The 21,195-nt window shown below is 33.9% G+C and overlaps 1 non-coding gene across 1 annotated transcript; it reads left to right on the forward strand.

The window, feature by feature from the left end:
* The first annotated feature begins 14,734 nt into the window (after positions 1-14,734).
* LOC126025065 (U6 spliceosomal RNA) lies at positions 14,735-14,841 on the forward strand. Its single transcript, XR_007501113.1, has one exon. It is a non-coding gene; the product is annotated as a U6 spliceosomal RNA (small nuclear RNA).
* The last annotated feature ends 6,354 nt before the right edge of the window (positions 14,842-21,195 follow it).

Below are 21,195 nucleotides of genomic sequence, written 5' to 3' on the forward strand. Positions count from 1 at the left end.
AGTGGTAGCAAATAGGTAGGGCATTAGCCTTGCAAGTAACTGTGCACCTTCAAAAATAAAAAAAATAATTGTGAATAAGAATTAACAGTGTTGTGTGTAATTAAGCATAAGTTATATTTTGAGACTCAGTCCTGCTGATTGCTTCAGGGAATGGTAGTACTTCATGGGAGTTATATATTTTTATATGGACTTGGCAAATTTTGTATCATAATTTGTTGGCTGAATCCTTTCTATGCAAACTGCATTGTAAAAATATCTCTTAAATATTGAATCTTAAACATACTGAATTATTGTCCATTTTTCCTGGAGTAAATGTATGAGGGATACAAAATAAAAAGTAATGAGTTGTTTTTGCCTGTGATTTTATTGCTGGGTTTATAGATTTGGGTTTTTTTTTCTGTAAAACAATGAACTCCATAAAGAATGCAAATATAACTCAGAGACAATGTGGTTTCTAAGTATACTTCAAGTTCCTCTAGTTCTGTGATTTACCTGGTTACAAATAAAAACATTCATGGCTGAGCCCAAAATTTTTTATTTTCATATTTTAGATGCACTTTATGAGTAAAAAGCTGTGGAAAAGTACCATGTTGGTTTACATTTGTGACACTCTAAGACCAGATTGGCCAGTATGGTATTGTACCTCAAGCCAAAGTATAAGAAACAAAATTTAGATTTAGTTTATTTTTCTATTTACTTTTAATTATTTAATTTTTAAGAATTTTTTTATAAAATTTAATACTTAGAAAATAAATGCTGCCTTGAGATTATTGTTTTAATGTCAGCTTTATCCTCAACTCTGGGCTGTAGTGTCTTAGAGTCAATTTTTTTACTTCTCTAAAGTGTCACTGAGTTTAAATTGTTTTCTGCTCATCTAGAAGATTTCTCTCCTTTAATGTTATGGAGGAAGATGAACTACTCATTGAATTGACAGGAGTAAGAGTAGTCAGATTAGTTTGTTTTTGAAATGATATATGACTGCAGGGTATAAAATCAACAGAGATTCATATCCTGGAAGTCTAGTTAGTCTATCACAGTTGCTGGCATTATATTTTAGTCCACAAATCTTCAGGAAAAAACATCAAGGTCAACTGCAACGATTTTTAAATTCTCTGGTTTTGTTATCTGCACAATTGATTAGCATTGCATTACTTGCATGCTATTTTTAAGGGAAAAAAGATAAGTGAATGGTTTAGCAGAAGGATTTAAGAAGTTCAAATGAAGTTAGTTGATCCCAATGAATAATATCAGTGTAAGTTTGATTATTTCACCTAATTAGCTTACAAGATGAGTTCTGATATCTGGCCAAATATGAAATTAGAAAACAAAACTGTCTCCTGTCAACTATTCTTAATTTTCTCCAAATTTTCTATATACAAAGCTTTACAATCCTAGTAATAATTTTAAGCTCCTAGTATTATTTTATTTATCTAATTTTTGGGGGGCAACACATGCTGGCACTCAGGGGTTTCTTGTGGTTCTATGCCTGAAATTATTCCTACAAGCTCATGGATGCCAGGATGCCAGGGATCAAAGCCAAGTCAGCCATGTGCAACGTTTACATCATCCCACTGTACTATTACTCCAGCTACAAGTCCTTATATTAGATCCTAACCTTTCTTCCTTCAATTCTAAGCAAAGATATATCTTTTCAGTCACTTTTTTTTAACTGATAGTCCTACATGTCAGTTGTAGTGAAAATATAATTTTAGTCATAGCATTTCTAACTCTCCATTAATATTATTCCAAGGAATGAAGTGGAGAAAGTGGAGCCATTCCGGTGTTTGGTTCTTCAAGATTATATGACTTGCTCTGGGCTTTATAAAAGAGTGTGCTATTTCGCTTAACCATTTCTAAAATTAGACTAATAAGTTCTCTCTTCTTCATAGCATATATTTCCTCTACAATCATAATTGAAATAGTGTTATTTTCATTCTAATGAATTGGCACAAACATCACACCCTAAAGGTTAATGGTAATTGCATAATGGGTAAACCTTTAAATAATTCAAGGGTTCTGAGTCAGATCATAAAATATCACAATAATTATTTGCTAACATCTCTATAGCTCTTTAATGATTACAAAGGGCTGCAAAAGTACATGATCTTATTTAGAGTTCATGGCAGACCTTGGAGATGACAATGTTCTTTTTCTTTCATAGTACCATGAACTAGGGCTTCTGCACCCTGTTCAATCACAAATCATTCCATCATCTTTTATTGTGGTCTGTACAATACTGAACATTTATGCATTTATGCTTATTTCCAATACTGCAGTTGTTTAGGAAAACTAGAAGTAAAATGTACATAACTTTTAATATAAAGCTTAAGCCTATAACTTTTTGAAATGTGTAACACTATTAAAATCTATTACCTGTGCAATATTTTTAATTTTGCATGAACTTCTCTGAAAAATCTCTTCTTTCAAAGAGTCCATGGAATATTGCTAGTGAAACAGCTTAAAATTTACATTGTTGATAACAAAACATCCATACTTTAGATTCACATATTATTATATCTTATAATATTACTATTGAGCATTCAAACAGAATTCAGTAGAAGTCTCTGTAGCATTTGTGTTTTCAGGTGTCTATCTTTTTGCCGCATTAGTTAGCAGCATGTTAGAGATGGAAGTTCTAAGAAAACCTTTCTGATGCTTTATATCACTTCCATGTGTTTTCTTCCTCTGTTTCTGTGTCTCATTTTGTGTAATTTCTTATCGTGTAGTGGCCCTTCCTTTTTATTTTTCTTTCATATTATGGCAGTTTCCAGAAGACAAGAGGATGATGCCAAACTTTCAAAAAAGAAGTACACCTCAGTACTTTAGTAGCCAAACCAAATCTTAAGGTGAATCCAGATTCAAGTGAAAAGAAAACAGCTTTCATCTTTGTTGGTTGGAGCACAAGACACATAAAGGCAAGGGAAATCTTCATGGAACTCATCTTTGGAACATACATAATGGTAACCTCAAATGACTATTCATATAAAACTGACTTTATATATATATATGCTGCTTTAAAATATGATAAATATTTTAGGAGTATAAATTCACTTATTTGTCTCTTCTAAATATGTTATAATGCATCACATTCACCACCACCAAATTTCTAATGTTCCTCTACCAAAGTCCATTGGATGTCCTCCCCAAAGTTTACTCTTTAGTTCTTGGTTTTTTTGTTTTACTACTTTGGTGCTCACACCCAGTGGTGATCAGTGTTACTCTTATCTTTGTGCCTAGAGTGTACAATCTCTTAGACCTCTCTGTTCTTTAATTTTTATTTTTCAAACTTTGATTGTCTTAATTCTGTGGTCAGAGTCATGGATTTATTTCTAAATACTACATTATATTTTTGAAGCACATAAATATTAGGTGCCTATTCTAAAAGAACATTTCTGTGCTCGAATATTTAGTTATCAATAAACAGGTATTTTCTGGTTGTTGCCATATAAATTGCAGGTACCAGATAAACAAATATACAGATAAGCATTTCACTATAAATCATAATATCAAAACAATGAAGGCTAACTAAAATATACAAGAACACAATGTCCTAACATAAATTCATGCATTAAAAACATTTACTCAAAAGATATTTATAGTGAGTGGATAAATATGGGTTGGAGTTAAACATATGAGAAGAGCAGTGTTGGAGGAGGAAAGCAAATGAGACCAAGATCATAGTACATGTGATGGCACTGAGATGTGTTCTTAGCATGGAAAAGAGAAAATGATTAGGAAATAAGGATCCAGGGAGCATAGCACTTAAAAATTTAGGAGAAAGACTGGGGATGGCGAGGTGGTGCTAGAGGTAAGGTATCTGCCTTGCAAGCACTAGCCAAGGAAGGACCACGGTTGGATCCCCCAGCGTCCCATATGGTCCCCTCAAGCCAGGGGCAATTTCTGAGCCCTTAGCCAGGAGTAACCCCTGAGCATCAAATGGGTGTGGCCCGAAAAACCAAAAACTATATATTTAGGAGAAAAAATTAGGAAGCATTGCTATTCTTTTCTGGACAATCTCCCACTTCAGTTAAAGTTGGAAAATAATCTCTGATTATTCTGTTTATATAAATAATTTCACCTCTTTTGATCCTCTTGTTTAATCTGGTTGTTGTTTCAACAGGACCTAGATAAGTATAAATGTAATAGCTGATCAATAAGATTCAGGAAAGAAATAAAGATAGGTCAACGCAAGAAAAATAAAGGAAAGATCAGTTAAAAGTTGTATTTTTGCAACTATATAATGGCATAGCTGAAGGTATCTGGTTATGTATGATTATGTAAATATATTCTACCATTTATTTATATTCACTATGTAAGTTCACACAGACACAAACTGATTTATAGATAAAAGGAGAAAAGAAAAAATCAAACAGAGATTCAATAATTTGTTTTTTTCTAAAATATGCACATTTCCCTATTCCAAGAATTTACAATATCTAATAATATTACTCTATGACTTCACATGGTTTGGTAAAACCATGATATTACCTGCATATGCAATCTGAAATTGGCCTGCAAAAATAAACTCATACAAATTAATATTTTAATTAAGTTGACAAAATCCAAATGCAAATGACTACCTCTTAAAATTTTAGTTATGCATGCAGCACAAAGGATGTGTTCCAAATGTAATTTTTTTCTTTAAAGCAAAGCCCAAAACTAAATGATAAATTCAAAGTCAAACAATTTGAACAGGCTCTAAATCACTACGGATCTTGAATATCTCTGCTTAGTGCAGAAAGGGGAAAATTTGAAAAAGATATACTGCTTCCTGATACAGGAAAATAATCTCCTTGATAGTAATTTAGACCAATTCACCATACATTTAGCACATATTTATTATCTGCCTATTCCCATGTATTGTTTGTGTAAAGGAAACAAAGGAATGTATGCTGCTATGAAACTCAGAGTCTCATTGACTAGACAGAAGCAATCTAATCAGAGAAGAAAATAACATAAAAAATTATGCTGAAATTATATTCAAATTATGTGTAAAGACAAATATAAATTACATGATCTATGGTGAGTAGTCACTACAACCAGGTACTGTAATATCCGTCTTCCAAGCATCTACTCTCTTGTCTTCCTTCCATCTATAGTTATGGTTATATAGCCCCCCCCAAAAAAAATAAAAACATTCTGTACCTTATATCTGCATGTATCAGTGTTAATGGTATCTCTTAGCACATATGACTAAAATTGAAGCATATATAGTCAATCATGGAGGAATGAAAATGAAGAAAAAGAAGGGCAGGGGAGGGAAGGGGGGAAGAAAAAAGAAAAGAAAAAGAAGTTAGGAGAATGAAGGAAAATGGAGCGGAGGAAAGGGAAAAGGGAAGGGGGAAGGAAAATTAAGGGAAATAAGGGACAGAGGGGAGAGGAGAAATGGACTGAAGAAAAGGGAAAGAAGGGAAAAGGGGGTAGATGGGAAAAGGAAGAGAAGGGAAAGGAAGAAAAAAGAAAGAGGGTAAGGGTAGAGAGGGGAGGAGAAGTAATTGTGGAAGGGAAGAAAGGGTGCAGGAAAGGAGACAATGGGAAGAGGTAAAGGGAAGAGGATGAAATTGAAGGAAAGAGGGAAGTTAATAATAATAATAATAATAAAAGCACTCATATTCGGGCTTTTATTATACTTATATAGACCTTAAAAGTATAATAACAAGCAAGCAAGTTAAATATTATAAATTCTTAATATAAGTTGTACTTTTGTGATTGATATATTACTATTTAAAGGCAGATTTAAATAAAAAAACAAAATAACTCATCAGAATTAAATGTAAATTGTGACAATTGTGCCTCTGTTTCTGGTTAGAGTATTGTCATGTTAGTAAACATGTCAGAAGTAGATAAAATCAGAATGTCAATAACCTGTGTTTGCTTTAGTAAGAAATCACAATATGGCTTATGGACATGAATGAATAACATGACTCAAAGTTTTGCTATATAATAAAAGATAAAATGCTGAAACTTCTTAAGAATATTTCAAATATAAATTTGACTATTTCCATGGGAGGATTAGTAACTATTATATGTGTAATTTTATTGTCCTACTTCTAAAAAATTTCAGTAGATGTAATTATTTGTTTTTACTTTTATGAAAGACAAAAAATTAACTACAATACACCAGTCTGATGATTTCTTTAAATTATTAGGGTCACCAACAGCCCAGAAGAATTCAAATATATTGTAAAAGTGTCATATATAAGTACTTTCTAATTATGTTTTTAAAAACTCATTCAAGTGCAGTATTTGTCATTAATATTTGTATAATAGTGTAGCACATTATAGCTTACAAAGCATTATAGATACTAATAATAGTCAACAAAAGGAAATGCTTCTAAAACTTTTGTCAATAAGAAAAAGTCTGAGATCATAGGCTTCTTTTAAGTCAGTTCCTCAATGAGGGAACATATGGCCACCTGTGGAATTAGTTTATTTCATGTAGTCACATATAAAAGCTAAACAAATAAAAGCTAATTAAATAAATCCAATATCAGAATATTGGATATATCTTATAGTAGCAAATTTATTTTATTTTGAAGGGTGAGCTGACAAGCCTTGAGGTTATCAGGGAATATTCGTGGTTCTTTACTCAGAAAATATTCCTGATCATACTCAGGGAACTGAATCCCGTGCTAAATTTTAGACTTGGATCAACCACAGGCAAATGAATTATCTCAATCACTGTTCTATCTCTCTGGGTCCACTTTATAGTACCAAATATCTTAACTGCTTATTATTAACACAGAAAAAGTTAGAGCTGCCTAATCATGCAGGAGGCATCAGAGGTGTTAATTAGGTAGAAAAGGTGCATGCAATCAAAAGTGACCAAAAATAGTAAATTCTAATTGGGTGAGAAGAATGGATGGATGAACAGGGAAGGATAGGAAGTACAGATTGTTCAATGACTGGGTGGGGGAAGAGAGCTGGACGTTGCTATGGTAAAACATTCTTAGTTTAAATAGAAAGGTGTTATTATTAAAATTGTGAGTAAAAAATAGCAGAACAAATGAAAATACCAATTATTAGTAAAGGTACAATGTTTGGAAAGGGGCAAAACAAAGGAAATTGGTGTGGTGTTATGCTGGAAGCTGTGTTGTATATTGTTTTATAATGATTTGGCACTCAGGGATCCTCTTGGTTCCCAGAAGTACACACAATACTAATATCATCCCTACAAATATATTGCACCATATACATGGCAATTACTGAAAGTCAGAATTTGACAGATTGAAATGGAGTAATATCTTTGTTACGGGTCAGAAAAATAAAAATTGGGTACTTTAAAATAAATAGTATAAATGACTTGAAAGGATTTTAAATGTTTTTGTGATAGCCATACTAATTGAGTCTACAATTACTGTAGAAGAACGTCGTTATACTTTGATGTGTTGGCATTCATCATGCAAGAGAAAGAGAACCAAGGTAAATTATAAAGTTTATAAGAGAGAACTAATGTGAAGACAGTACACCAAAAACTGACTTTAGTATGTTTTTGAATTGTAAATTAAGGAGGAGATATTACTCCAAGAGATATTTTATGCAATAAATATTTACATGAACATTTAAGTTAATTTATATATATTATTTATGAAAAGACATAATGAATATCTCAGAGACTACCTAATTTTTCTATTAACAGGAAGAGAAAATTGTAACAATTTAGATAAGGGAAGAAGCATTCATAAAGGAACGTTTCACTATAGAAGTGGTTTATACTTGCAAAAACAGACATTAAATACCCTGTTCTTTCTTCCTACTGGGAGTTAACAATAGGCAATTCTTGATGTCTATGATCATTTAAACTAACTAAAAAGTCTGACTAAAATAATACTACAAGGTTTCATTTCCAGAAGGATGCAATCTGGCCCTCTCTTGGTACTGCTTTCAAACTAAAGATTGGTTCCATAATAAAGGTTGATCCAATAAATCAATGACTACTTGTCTTTATTAAGGTATAAAATTTAAGAGCATAATTATTGTGGTAAACACATATGCATGTATATAAGTAAACATTGAAATAAAAGAATAGTAAGATATTTAGATTAAAGTGAGAATAAAAGAAATTGATATCCATAAGAAAGGAATATTAGAAAAATAATTAACTTCGTACATAAGGGTTTAAAGCTTAAGGAAACAATAAACCACAAAATGTAAAGTTTTCCTTTCCACAGACAAATTTGTTTGCCATATAGCTTTTCCAGTATAAGATATTTGTAAAAATTATAGTTAAGAGAGAAAATGATCAGATTAAACACCAAACCCAAAGTCAACAAACAACAGAATCGATAGCCTTTCTACAACAAGCTATACACAGGTGGAACAGTTATACTAGCACTCTGGGTGGCAAAGGACAGAGATATGGAACACATGCTGGAAAAAGAAGTGGAGCGAGGACTCTGTGGTGAGAATGGCCCTGATTCATTGTCACTATGTACCTTAAATATTACTGTAAAAGATTTGTTATTCACTTTGGTCACAATACAATTTATTTAAAAGAAAGAAAGAAGGAAGGAAGGAAGGAAGGAAGGAAGGAAGGAAGGAAGGAAGGAAGGAAGGAAGGAAGGAAGGAAGGAAGGAAGGAAGGAAGGGAAGGGAAGGAAGGAAGGAAGGAAGAAAGAAGAAAGAAGAAGAAAGAAAGAAAGAAGAAAGAAAGAAAGAAAGAAGAAAGAAAGAAAGAAAGAAAGAAAGAAAGAAAAGAAAGAAAGAAAGAAAGAAAAGAAAGAAGAAAGAAAGAAGAAGAAAGAGAAGAAAGAAGAAAGAAGAAGAAAAGGAAAGAAAGGAAGGAAGGAAAGAAGAAGGAAGGAAGGAAAGAAGAAAGGAAAGAAAGGAAAGAAGAAAGAAAGAAAGAAGAAGAAAGAGAAAGAAAGAAAAAGAAAGAAAGAGAAGAAAGAAAGAAAGAAAGAAAAGAAAGAAAGAAAAGAAGAAAAAGAAAGAAAAGAAAGAAAGAAAGAAAGAAAGAAAGAAAGAAAGAAAAGAAAAGAAAGAAGAAAGAAAGAAAGAAAGAAAGAAAAGAAAGAAAGAAAGAAAGAAAGAAAGAAAGAAAGAAAGAAAGAAAGAAAGAAAGAAAGAAAGAAAGAAAGAAAGAAAGAAGGAAGGAAGGAAAGAAAGAAGGAAAGAAAGGCCAGAGAGGTGGCGCTAGAGGTAAGGTGTCTGCCTTGCAAGCACTAGCTAAGGAAGGACCGCGGTTCGATCCCCTGGTGTCCCATATGGTCCCCTCAAGCCAGGGGCAATTTCTGAGCACTTAGCCAGGAGTAACCCCTGAGAATCAAATGGGTGTGCCCCCCAAAAAAGAAAGTGACAATCTTGTCAACCCACATCGAACACTCAATATTGTTTTTTTGCCTATTTCTAAGTAAATCTAAGATCATTTTTCTTAGTAATTATTTAAGAAATCATCAAAGTTTTATTCAGATTTCTTTATATTGAGATATCTTTCTATGAGAACCAAAATATTTATTCATAGATAAATTCTGGATCTCCTGATTGTGATAAGTTCTATTATTTTTTTTGAATAAAAGGAGAGATTTGTGTGTGTGTGTGTGTGTGTGTGTGTGTGTGTGTGTGTGTGTGTGTGTGTGTGTGTGTGTAGGGTTAGCTTTTAATTGAAGAGCTGTCATGGAATAGTGAGCTGTTACTGAACAATGTTGAACCTCATTTTTCTCTTTTGAACAGTTCAAATAGAGTAGACCCCCACAATGAAATTCTTTTTATCTATCTTTCCAATCTCTTCCTTAGGATCACTACTTTAATAGTCAATGAAATGTTCACAATAACTTTGTAGATAGAAAGTAAAAATAAAACGCAATACTGTACTTAAATACATTAAATGCAAATAAAACATGGGCATGCTTTAGGGGTCAGCTGCAGTTAGACCTTTCTTACATGGACCACGAAAATTATGGCAAGATATTCCTGGCACCAATATGGAGCATACTTAAAGCTACATGGTGTTGAACAGTGTAATTAAGCATTAGAAGAAGTTTTAGCAAAGATACAAATAGCCAGCAATAATTCAAAAAATAGCTGTCATGTATCTATCTAGGTGTTTTGTTTTGTTTTTTTTTGGTCAAAGCCTGGACATGCATTGACTTAACTGTGTCTTTAAGTATATAAAAGGATATTTTCATAGATGTGTGGCAGTTGGATCATTTCACAGAGAGTTAGTTCCATTAGGGAGATTAGGGACATTGGTGATGGGAATGTTGCACTGGTGAAGGTGGGTGTTCTTTACATGACTGAAACCCAACCATAATTATGTTTGTAATCAAGGTGTTCAAATAAAGATATTTAAAAAAATAAAAAGCAATACAAAATTGAAAGTTATAATATAGAACATTATGTAGCATAAACAAATCATATATAAATATCTCCACTTCTCTTGAAAGAAGAAAATTATAAATATATATCCACAATCAATTGAAAAAAAAGGAAAAAAAAGAAAAACTTAAAAATCTGGTGCACAAAATTGAGATCTATCACAAATCTCAGTTACTGTTACAAAACTTGGACAGACTAGACTTGAAAACGGTTAAGGGGTTCCAAGAATAGAAAGGGAGTAGGCCAGGTGCAAGGGTAGCCCTGCCTGATGTACCACCTGTCCTGCCCCCACACTCAAACCTACACTTCAACCCAAATTTCTACCTGAAGATGCAAACTGGAAAGTATAACAATAGAAACAAAAAGTGCAACTAAAGATTCAATTAGATCACATTTGCTAAATCAGTTTTCTTTAAATGAACAAGTACCATGACTTACTTTTGAAAAGTTGGACAAGTCTCCCCCAGTCAAAAAATTTCAGATGATATTGAGAGACTAAAAAGAGACTTAAAAATATATGCATTTCTTTTGTGTGTTTAATAAAACAAACTCACTAGAATATTGGTGTCTTCAAGGTAAACAACATCTTTTATTTAAAACTAATACATTAACACATTATTAAATAGATGAAATGGGTAATCTCAAATTGAGAAGAAGTACCAAAATTCAGAAATAAAGGAAATTTATTTTTATGATAAAATTAATATTTGAAGTTTTAAAATCACATATTGTGAAATAGATGATGATTTGGGAAAAATGTTTAGCCAAATGAAAATATATTCTCTTAATAAATACAATAAAAACAAATTTTAGATTCATCGATAACTTAATGTGAAAAGTAAAATCTGTAATTCAAGAAGAAATTGGAAAAGTTGTTTTATTTTGAAATGAAAAAGTACTTTTTATTATGCAGTAAAACATAAGTAAAAGAAAAAAATCATGATTACAATTATATAAGTAAAAAATCATGTAGAATATTACAAAAATAAAAACCTAATAGTACGTACTACTGAAACAAAGGAGATGGATTAATTTTCCCAATAGTTAACATTTTCTATAAGGCAGTAATCATAAATATTAGCTACACAAGTTAAATGGGCAAATAATGTATATAGAATATTTTTATTCATGCAGAATATACTGAGAAATGTGAATATTAATGGATCTTAAGCATCTGCAAATATTTTCAAATTCAAGCTCAATTTATATTAAGATAAATTAAAATTATAACAAAATAGGTCTATTCTATTAGAAAATATTAAAATGTTTGCAAATGCATATGCTGGTAAAGGTATGGTGAATAAACACTCATTTTTCTGGGAATGCAAATGGTACTCTATTTGTAGAAACACTTTGGCAATATCTATGGAAATTTGATGCAGAAAGAGCAATTCTACTTCTAGGAATTTATTCTAAGGGTGTGCATGCATAAATATGCACATATATTCATTTCTGTATTGTTTATAATAGCACACCACAGACAACATACTAAAGATTAGGGCTGAGTAAGAGATGGTACTTCTATATAATAGCAAAGCTTGTTTTAAAGAAGAAAGAGGGAGATCATTATAAATACATAAAGAATAACCTTCAGAACAGAGGCCAAGTACAAAGAAATATATTTCATATTTGTCAAAAAGAGAATTAAGTACATATATTTATTTGCTTGTATACATGGGAATGCCTCTGCAAAGGAATATGTATGTTAGACTCTAATGGTGACTCCTGGAAAAGAAAATACAGAAGCTAAAATATCTAGTTGAAAGAATAGATGATGAATGGATAGTTATGTATGTATATTGATGGATGATATATGATGATAGATATGTATCATATTATGTTGGAATATAATCTAGGTGTATATATTTAAGTAGAGAAATAAGATAGATATTGGTATAGGGAATGTGATGAGGAAGAGACAGAGGTCTACTTATAGATATGCAGATAGATATAGAAAGAGATGTAGATATATAAAGATGTAGTTTATAACTTCTTTATAAAGTTTGCTATGATATCTAGCCAGTCAGTAAAAAATATTTATTTTAAACTTATCAAAATAATCTTTGAAGACTTATCTGTACTGGAATCAAGTCCCAGAGGGAAAACTACGTTTGGAATTGAAAGAAGCAAGGTGTTTTGCTACTACAAATTTGGAGTAGAGCTAGAAAACTGAACAAAAATGAAGTTTAAAAGCTAAATCAAGGAATACAAACTGTCTGCTTCAGCATCAACCAGTCTTATTTTAGGCAATATATATGGCTGTTTGCAGGGTGTGACTCAGGCATCTTGGAAATTTGAAAATTATTTTAATAATCCCCTTAAACTTTAAGTGCTAAAATCAATCATGTTTACTTTATCTGATTAACCCATTTCTACTTACCATCTTCTAGCACAGATGTTTTAAAAATAATTTTAGCACAAGACTTAAAAAAAAACAGTGTATGGCATCTCAAATCTATTAAAAATAATGAAGCAGTTTTGCTTGAGTAAGGGAATATGGTGCAGGCTACCAATACATTTGCTCAGACCTTGTCCCAAATAGCCTTCCTAGCAGCCCACAGATGCAGCTTAAAAACCTGCTCTATGCAGTGAAATAAAGAAGAAAAAGGAAGAACATATATATTGGTGTTGGTAAAGTAAAGATTCTTTGAAAAGTAACTAGTTAGTCACACAATTGATGGTTCTAGATTTTGCTGGCAGAGCAATGGTCAATAAGGACAAGTTGCTAAGATCTATATGTTTTTCTTAAAACTTATCCCATCTTAAAGTTCCTAATATACATACCCAGATATTATGTGCCAGAGCACTGAAAAACAGAGACCTATATTGCCACACTCAATGATCATTGGATTATTACTGGCTAGCATGGACTACTCCGTGCTCCCTCAACTAATCTGTATCATTAATTCACTTGTCAGACTTTCCCTAAACTCTTCATCACGATATTAACAACATACATGATTTAGTATTAGATTTCAAAGCTTTCCTGAAAATTTTTTCAGATACCTAACCTGTGATTATATGTTTACATAATGTGTATTTATATGTGTATACATATATGAATACTTTCATACCCACATGATTTTTTATGTACTAATCTTTATAGATCGTGTTAAAACTCCTAAATTTTTTACCCTTTGCACTCATACTTATATAATGAAATAGGAAAGGCTCACAAATCTCCAATTTTCTACTACCCTGAAAAATTTGAGGAAATCACTTGGTTTTCAGAACCATAACAAAAAGTGGAATGCACATGTTCTTACTAAATAGTGTTTCTATGACTGTTATGTGACTTCATGATAGCTCAAATACATGCTAGCAACTTAAACCTTGCTTTTAATTTTGGCATCGCATGACCCTCTGAACCTTGCCAAGTACAGTTACCACAGTAAATAAATAAAATAAGCAATGAAAACTGATTATTAAAGTAATAGCTAAATTAATGACCTGACAAGAATATAAATACTTTTATTTTTATTCCTCTTAGCAAAATTATTTAAAAATTAATTATGTTTCACATGCTTACAATAGTGTTTCCTTTTGACGTAAATTGATAGCTCACATCAACATCACTAAAATGCCAATGATGATGACCAATAAACATAGGCTAATCTGGCTGCATCCTTTTCCTATCATCTTACCCTCTTTCATGGTATTCTTATTTCTAGCCTCCCAGGCCAAAAATTTGCATTTTTAGAAGTCAAGATAAAGCAAAACAAAATGGTAGGAATGAGTTCCAAAGCTAAATTATTTTTTTTTGGCCCTGAGGTTCCATTTATTAAAAACTATTTTAATAACTATATGAAATCCAAAACTTGAGGATAACTAATAATGATATATATCTAAAAGAAATATGTTATAAAATATCAATACGAGCTGGAGAAATAGCACAATGGTAGGGCATTTCCCTTGTTGATTCTTGACATCCCATATGGTCCCCAGAGCCTGCCAGGAGTGATTTCTGAGCAAAGATCCAGGAAGGAGTAACCTCTATGCCCCACTGGGTGTGACGACCTCCTGAAAAAAAGTAAAATATTCATAGAAGGTAAGATTAAAATGTCAAATATTAAGTACACTACAAATATCTGCATTTTTTTTATTGGAAGACTTGAGGAGATGTTAAGTGAAATCTCCCTTATATAAGTTTATAGTCTGAACATATCATGACTATTAAATGAACCTAGGATGGACCCAAGCCAGGAGCAATTTCTGAGTGCAGAGCCAGGACCAAACCCCTGAAAAAAAAGCTCAAGAATATTACTTATTGAAAGTGAGTTAGGCTGGTGACCAAATATAAACAGTAGAATTCCTCTCAATGAGAAGAAATCCTGTTAAATCGAACACAATGAATGTTACAAATTCTTACAATTTTCAAAGAATATGAGTTAAAAATAATTTAAAAAATTCAAAACTAGTGCTCGCTTCAGCAGCACATATACTAAAATTGGAACGATACAGAGAAGATTAGCAAGGCCCCTGCGCAAGGATGACACGCAAATTCATGAAGCGTTCCATATTTAAAAAAAAATTCAAAGCTAAATGAAACATTAACATTCAAAGTTTAGAAAAAGATCTGGCTCCTTTATTCTGACGGCTGCATAGTATTCCATGTGTATATGTACCACAGGTTCCTTAGCTACTCATATGTTTTCAGGCTTCTGGGTTGTTTTCAGATTTTGGCTATTGCAAGCAGTATGCAGAATGCATTTTTCTATTGTTTTTGTAATCCTAAGATATATTCCTAGGAGTGGTATCATGAAATTTTCCTATACATGATGTACATGAAAACTATTAATCTGAGTAAAATAAGTCAGAGGGAGAAAGACACAGAATAGTCTCAATCATTTATGAAATTTAAGAAAAATAAAAGATATTATTGTAATAATAAACAGAGATAATATAGATGAGGGCCAGAATGACCAGCCAAAGATATGAAGCTTACCACAGAGAGTGGTTAAGTGCAGTTAGATAAAAAACTACAATGACAACTTTCATGACAATGGTAGTGAATGAGAGAAAAAGAATACCTGACTCGAATACAGGCAGGGGCAGGGGAAGGATTGAAATGACAGACATTGGTGGTGGGACTATTGCACTAGTGAAAGGGGGTGTTCATTTTTATAACTAAAAGCCAACTACAAAAGTGTTTGTAGAAGGACCCCGACCCAACTGCAGGCAGGGCGAGTGCCACCTCCCCACATGGACGCCAGACTCCCACACTCTGCCTAAGTCCTGCGCCTGAATCGAGGGGCCCCCTACCCAACTGCAGGCAGGGTGAGTGTGCCTGCCACTCGGCCACTTCCCCAAGTAGTCAGGGAAATATTAACAGAAAACTTTCTCACCCTCTGGAAAAATGATTCAGTGCAAATCCAGGAAGTGAAGAGAGTCCCTAATAAAATAGACCCTAACAAACCAACACCAAGACATATAATAATCTAAATGGCAAAAAACAAAGAGAAAGATGATCTCCTTAAAGAAATAAGGAAGAAAAAACCTCAAATATAAAGTAAAGGACATTAGAATCAAACCAGATCTCCCATTTGAAATAATTGAAGCAAGAAGACAGTGTTATGACATATTTAAATGCCTGAATGAAAGAAAATTCCAACCTAGGGTCCAATATCCAGCAAAACTCTCATTCGTATGAGAGGGCAGAATTAAAACATTCTTAAACAAAAATGAGCTTGCATTATTTGCGCAAAAAAAAAAAAACCCACTCCTAAATGACCTACTCAGAGACAAATTACACAATCCAAACCCCTGATTGTAACAACAACCACCCTACACAACACAACTGCACAACAGTCCTCTCTGTCAATAATCTCCCTAAATGTTACTGGACTAAACTCTCCCATTAAGAGACACATAGTAGAGAACTGGCTTAGAAAACATAAACCAGACTTCTGCTGCCTGCAAGAAACACTCCTACAACTACAGGACAAGCACAGGCTCGGAATAAAAGGATGAAAATTAATTATTCAGGCTAATAGAAAACAAAAATGAGAAGGGACAGCCATTCTTATATCAGACAAAATTCCATTCAACCTCAAAAAAGTGATCAGGGACAAAAAGGGACACTACTTACTGATCAGGGGAACACGAGACCAACAAGTACTAACCCTGGTCAATATTTATGCACCTAATGTAGAGCCAGCAAAATATGTGAGGCAACTGCTTGCAAACCTGGAGAAACACATGAAGGGAAATATGATAATTGTAGATCTTAATACTCCACTATCACCACTGGACAGATCCACCAAACAGAAAAACAGCAAAGAAATAAGAGCTCTAAATAAAAAATTAGAAGATCTAGGGCAAATAGACTTTTATAGGACCCTCCATCCCCAGAACAGAATACACATTCTTCTCAAGCCCACATTGAACCTTCTCCAGAATAGACCATGTCCTAGGATACAAATCAAACCTATATAATATCACAAATGTAAGGATCATTAGAAGTTCCCTATCAGATCACTATGCAACAGAGGTCAAAATTGACTACAAGAAGAAGCAAAGGAGAAAAACTAATACCTGGAGATTAAACAACATGATGCTCAACAAGAGCTGGATCAAAGAGTAAATCAAGGAAAAAATAAAAAGATTCCTTGAGACAAATGATAATGAAGAGACAACCTGTCAAAATATGTGGGACACAGCAAAAGCAAAAGCAAAACTCATAGCAATACAAGCCTATGTCAAGAAATAGGAAAATGACAAAACCAACAGTTTAAAGGATCACCTCAAGGAATTGGAACAACAGCAGCAAAGAAATCCAACCACAACCAGAAGGCAAGAAATAATAAAAACTAGAGCAGATATAAACAACAGAAACTAAGAAAACAATACAAAAAATCAAGAGAAAAGGAGTTGGTTTTTAAAAAAAAATAAACAAAATAGACAAACCACTGGCAAAACTCAGCAAAAAAAAAAGAGGGAAAACACCCAAATCAGTAGGATCACAAATGAAAGGGGAAAGATTACAACAGAACCCCAAGAAATAGAACATATCATGAGATCATATTTGAACAACTATACTCAGTTAGGCTAGAGAACCCAGTAGAAATCGACAGATTCCTGGAAAAATACCCTCTTCCGAGACTGGATAAGGAAGACCTAGAAAGCCTAAAGAGACCAATCACTTCAGAGGAAATTGAAGATGTAATTAAGAAACTCCCTAAGAACAAATGTCCAGGTACAGATAAATTTACAGGTGAATTCTATCGAACATTCCGAGAAGACTTACTATTACTTTTCCACAGGCTCTTCCAAACCATTGAAGAAACAGGAATCCTCCCCAACTCCTTTTATGAGGCTAATATTTCACTCATTCCCAAAGATGGCAAAGACACCACCAAGAAAGAAAACTACAGACTAATCTCACTAATTAACATAGATGCAAAGATTCTAAACAATATTTTAGCAAACCGAATTCAGCACTTTATCAAAAAGATCATACAACATGACCAAGTGGGTTTCATCCCAGGAATGCAAGGTTGGTTCAACATACACAAATCAATCAACGTCATACATCATATCAACAACAAGAAAGACAAAAACCACATCATCATATCAGTCGATGCAGAGAAGGCATTTGACAAAATCCAACACCCTTTCATGTTGAAAACACTTAGCAAAATAGGATTAGAGGGAACCTTCCTCAAGATAGTTACAGCTATTTATGAAAAGCCCACAGCCAATATTATCCTTAATGGCAAAAATCTATAAGCATTTCCACTAAACTCAGGAACTAGGCAAGGCTGTCTACTCTCCACTCTTACTCAGTATATTCTTAGAAGACCTAGCAATAGCAATCCAACAAGGAAATCATAGGAATACAAATTGGGAAAGAGTAACTCAAACTATCTCTTTTTGCAGATGATATGATGATATACATCGAAAACCCTAAAGAGTCCACAGTAAAATTCCTAGAAACAATTAACCAATACAGGAAAGTGGCTGGCTACAAAGTCAATACACAAAAGACAGTAGCGTTTCTCTATACAAATAACGAATATATATCAAAAAGGTCTTTGAGGATGGAGCACCAATGGCAAGAACTTTAGCATCAAACATAAACAAATGGGACTACATTAAACTAAAAAGCTTCTGCATGGTAAAAGAAACCCTACATAACACAAGAAGACAGTTAACTGACTGGGAAAAATCTTTTCACCCAACGTATCAGATAAAGGGCTGGTATCCAGAATATACAAAACACTCAGGAAGCTGAGCCCCCCCAAAAAACAAATTAAAGCCTTAAAAAAAATGGGAAGACAAAATGAATAGACAGTTCTTGGAGTTAGCCCAAAAGATGGCCAACAAATATATGAAAACATGCTCACCTTCACTCATCATCAGAGAAATCCAAATCAAAACAACAATGAGGTACCACCTTACACCAGTGAGAATGGCTCACATCAAAAACAATGGAAATAGCCTCTGTTGGCGGAGATGTGATATGAAAGGCACTCTCATCCACTGCTGGTGGGAATGCCCCCTAATCCAACCCCTATGGAGAACAGTCTGGAGATTGCTCAAGGAAGTCAGAATTGAGCTGCCATTTGACTCAGCAATTGCTCTCCTAGTTATCTATCCCCAAGTCAGAATGACATTCATCCCAAAGTATGTGTGTACCCCACACATACTTATCGCAGCACTCAGTATAATAGTCAAGTCTTGGAACCAACCTTGATGTCCAATAACAGATGAGTGGATCATTAAGATGTGGTATCTATACACAATGAAATACTACATGGCAGTCAGACTTGATATAATCATGGACTTTGCAGCAACATGGATGGACCTAGAACATATTATGTTAAATGAAGTAAGCCAGAAGACAAAAAATAAACACAGAATAATAGCACTATTCTGAAACACCTAGAACATACACCCTGTATACATCTAATACTTAACAATCAAATATCAGGTTTTAACAGGGTAGAAACTCCAAACACTGTAACAATCAACATACATCGGGTAGAAGTGCCCAAAACACATAAAAGAAGAACAACACAAACTCTTGACTATGCATTATACCACAAAGAAACCAGCAACAGCAGAAGCAGCAGCACGGAGAGAACAGGTATGTAATCAGCCTTCTACTACAAAGGCCCATAATAATCCCTTAAGGATCTTATACAGGATTACAGGTAAAGAATACCATGGGAAATCACTGACTCCAATGGGAACATCTGATAAAAATATGTTTTAATGCCTTAATCTTACTATATTTAAAATAACCTCTCAGCTTTTCTGTCTACAGGCGTTCTTGGATACAAAGGGTGGACAAACTAAGATGGCATCTTGGGGCCCAGTCACACGAGATACCATACCCAGCTTGCACTACAAGAATATCCTGAGAAAACTCTTTACCATACACTTTATCTCTAGGTTATACCTTCTTTTAGGACTTGAAGCACGGGACCAGCCAGAACACCAAAGCAGCAACTGTGACCTTCAGACATTCTACAGTCCCTATTCATCGAACATATTCAAGAAAACTAGCATTCCCTTGTCCTTTTCTTGTTTCTTCTCACTACTTTATTTTTTCTTTTCTTTTTCTTCTTTCTCTCTTTTTCTCTTTTTCTTTTCAATGTATTTTTTCTTCTCTTCTTTTCTGCCCCTTACATATACTTTCCCCTTTCCCCCCTTTGGAAATTCGACTATCCCTTCACCCCTCCAGATTTCCCATCTTTATTAAAACTCTTCATCCTCAGTTCTTAATCTATTAGGCATCAAGACTGACCTCCTACCCCAACAAACCAGTACCCAGCACCCAAGAAAAGGGGCACCAAGTTAAACCCACACCTCGTCCCTGACAAGAAAAGGCAATCAACTCCTCTGCTGACTCATGCTGTGTGGCCCTCCTTACCAACTCTTCCTAACGTGGACTGTTACTTGAAACTGGACTTAGCTCTAAAAGTACCCCCAAAGCAAGAACTCTTCCCAAAACCTCCCTGCCACAAAGCTTTTGCCAATCTCAAGAAGGTCAAGGAGTGTGATGAAAAGGTGCCTGGGAACCCACACACCACAAGAAAATCTCAAAAGACAATGAGGAAACCTATAGCTCCATCATAAGTATAAGACCTGTATTGCACTACCTCTTTACGTGCTATTCCCCAAATATAAGATAGTCTCTTGCACCATTTTGTTCCTTTAATTACTTATTTTATTTTTTTAAATCTTTGTTCCATATATATATATATATATTAGCACATATATTTTTATTTCTATTTTATCTTTTTTGGGTGTGTGACCTGTTTCCGTTTTCTTCTTTTTCCACCCCCAAATGCACGGGCAATATAATGTAGCACCATTTCTTCCTGCAAAGACACACTAAAGAAAGGGGAAATCTTATATATAAAAACGAGCTCTTATCTACTAGGGATATCTACTAGGGATAAGAACTCATACTTGTTTACAATACAAGGACATTTCCCACCTTGAAAATATGTCACGTGGACCCAACTTAGACCCCAGGTGATTAGACACCATTCGCCCAGCCTTGAACCTTGGATCCCAGACATAGAAACGACACAGTTTTTCACGATAGCTACAGGAAACAAATCCCATCCGGGACATCCTCAATACTGCTCGGACACCAACAAGTGCCAGCTCTAATCCTCCTGACAACGAGGAAAATGGGAACAACGACCTAAGAGCAGGTTATCCTACCACTCCAGCTGACAATAAGACAAAATCAGAAGACTTGTCTCCCTTTGGTCAGTCCAAAAGCCAAGAGCGCAATTTACAGATGACTGGCTGATAGAACCATGACTGACTGTATGTATCTTCTGACCAATAAAAACGCCCTTATCTAGGGTTTGAGCTAAGACCTGCACAACAACTATAAACTCCAGTTCCAAAGGTCTA

Source organism: Suncus etruscus, chromosome 12, assembly GCF_024139225.1.
Source record: "Suncus etruscus isolate mSunEtr1 chromosome 12, mSunEtr1.pri.cur, whole genome shotgun sequence".
Taxonomy (NCBI): domain Eukaryota; kingdom Metazoa; phylum Chordata; class Mammalia; order Eulipotyphla; family Soricidae; genus Suncus; species Suncus etruscus.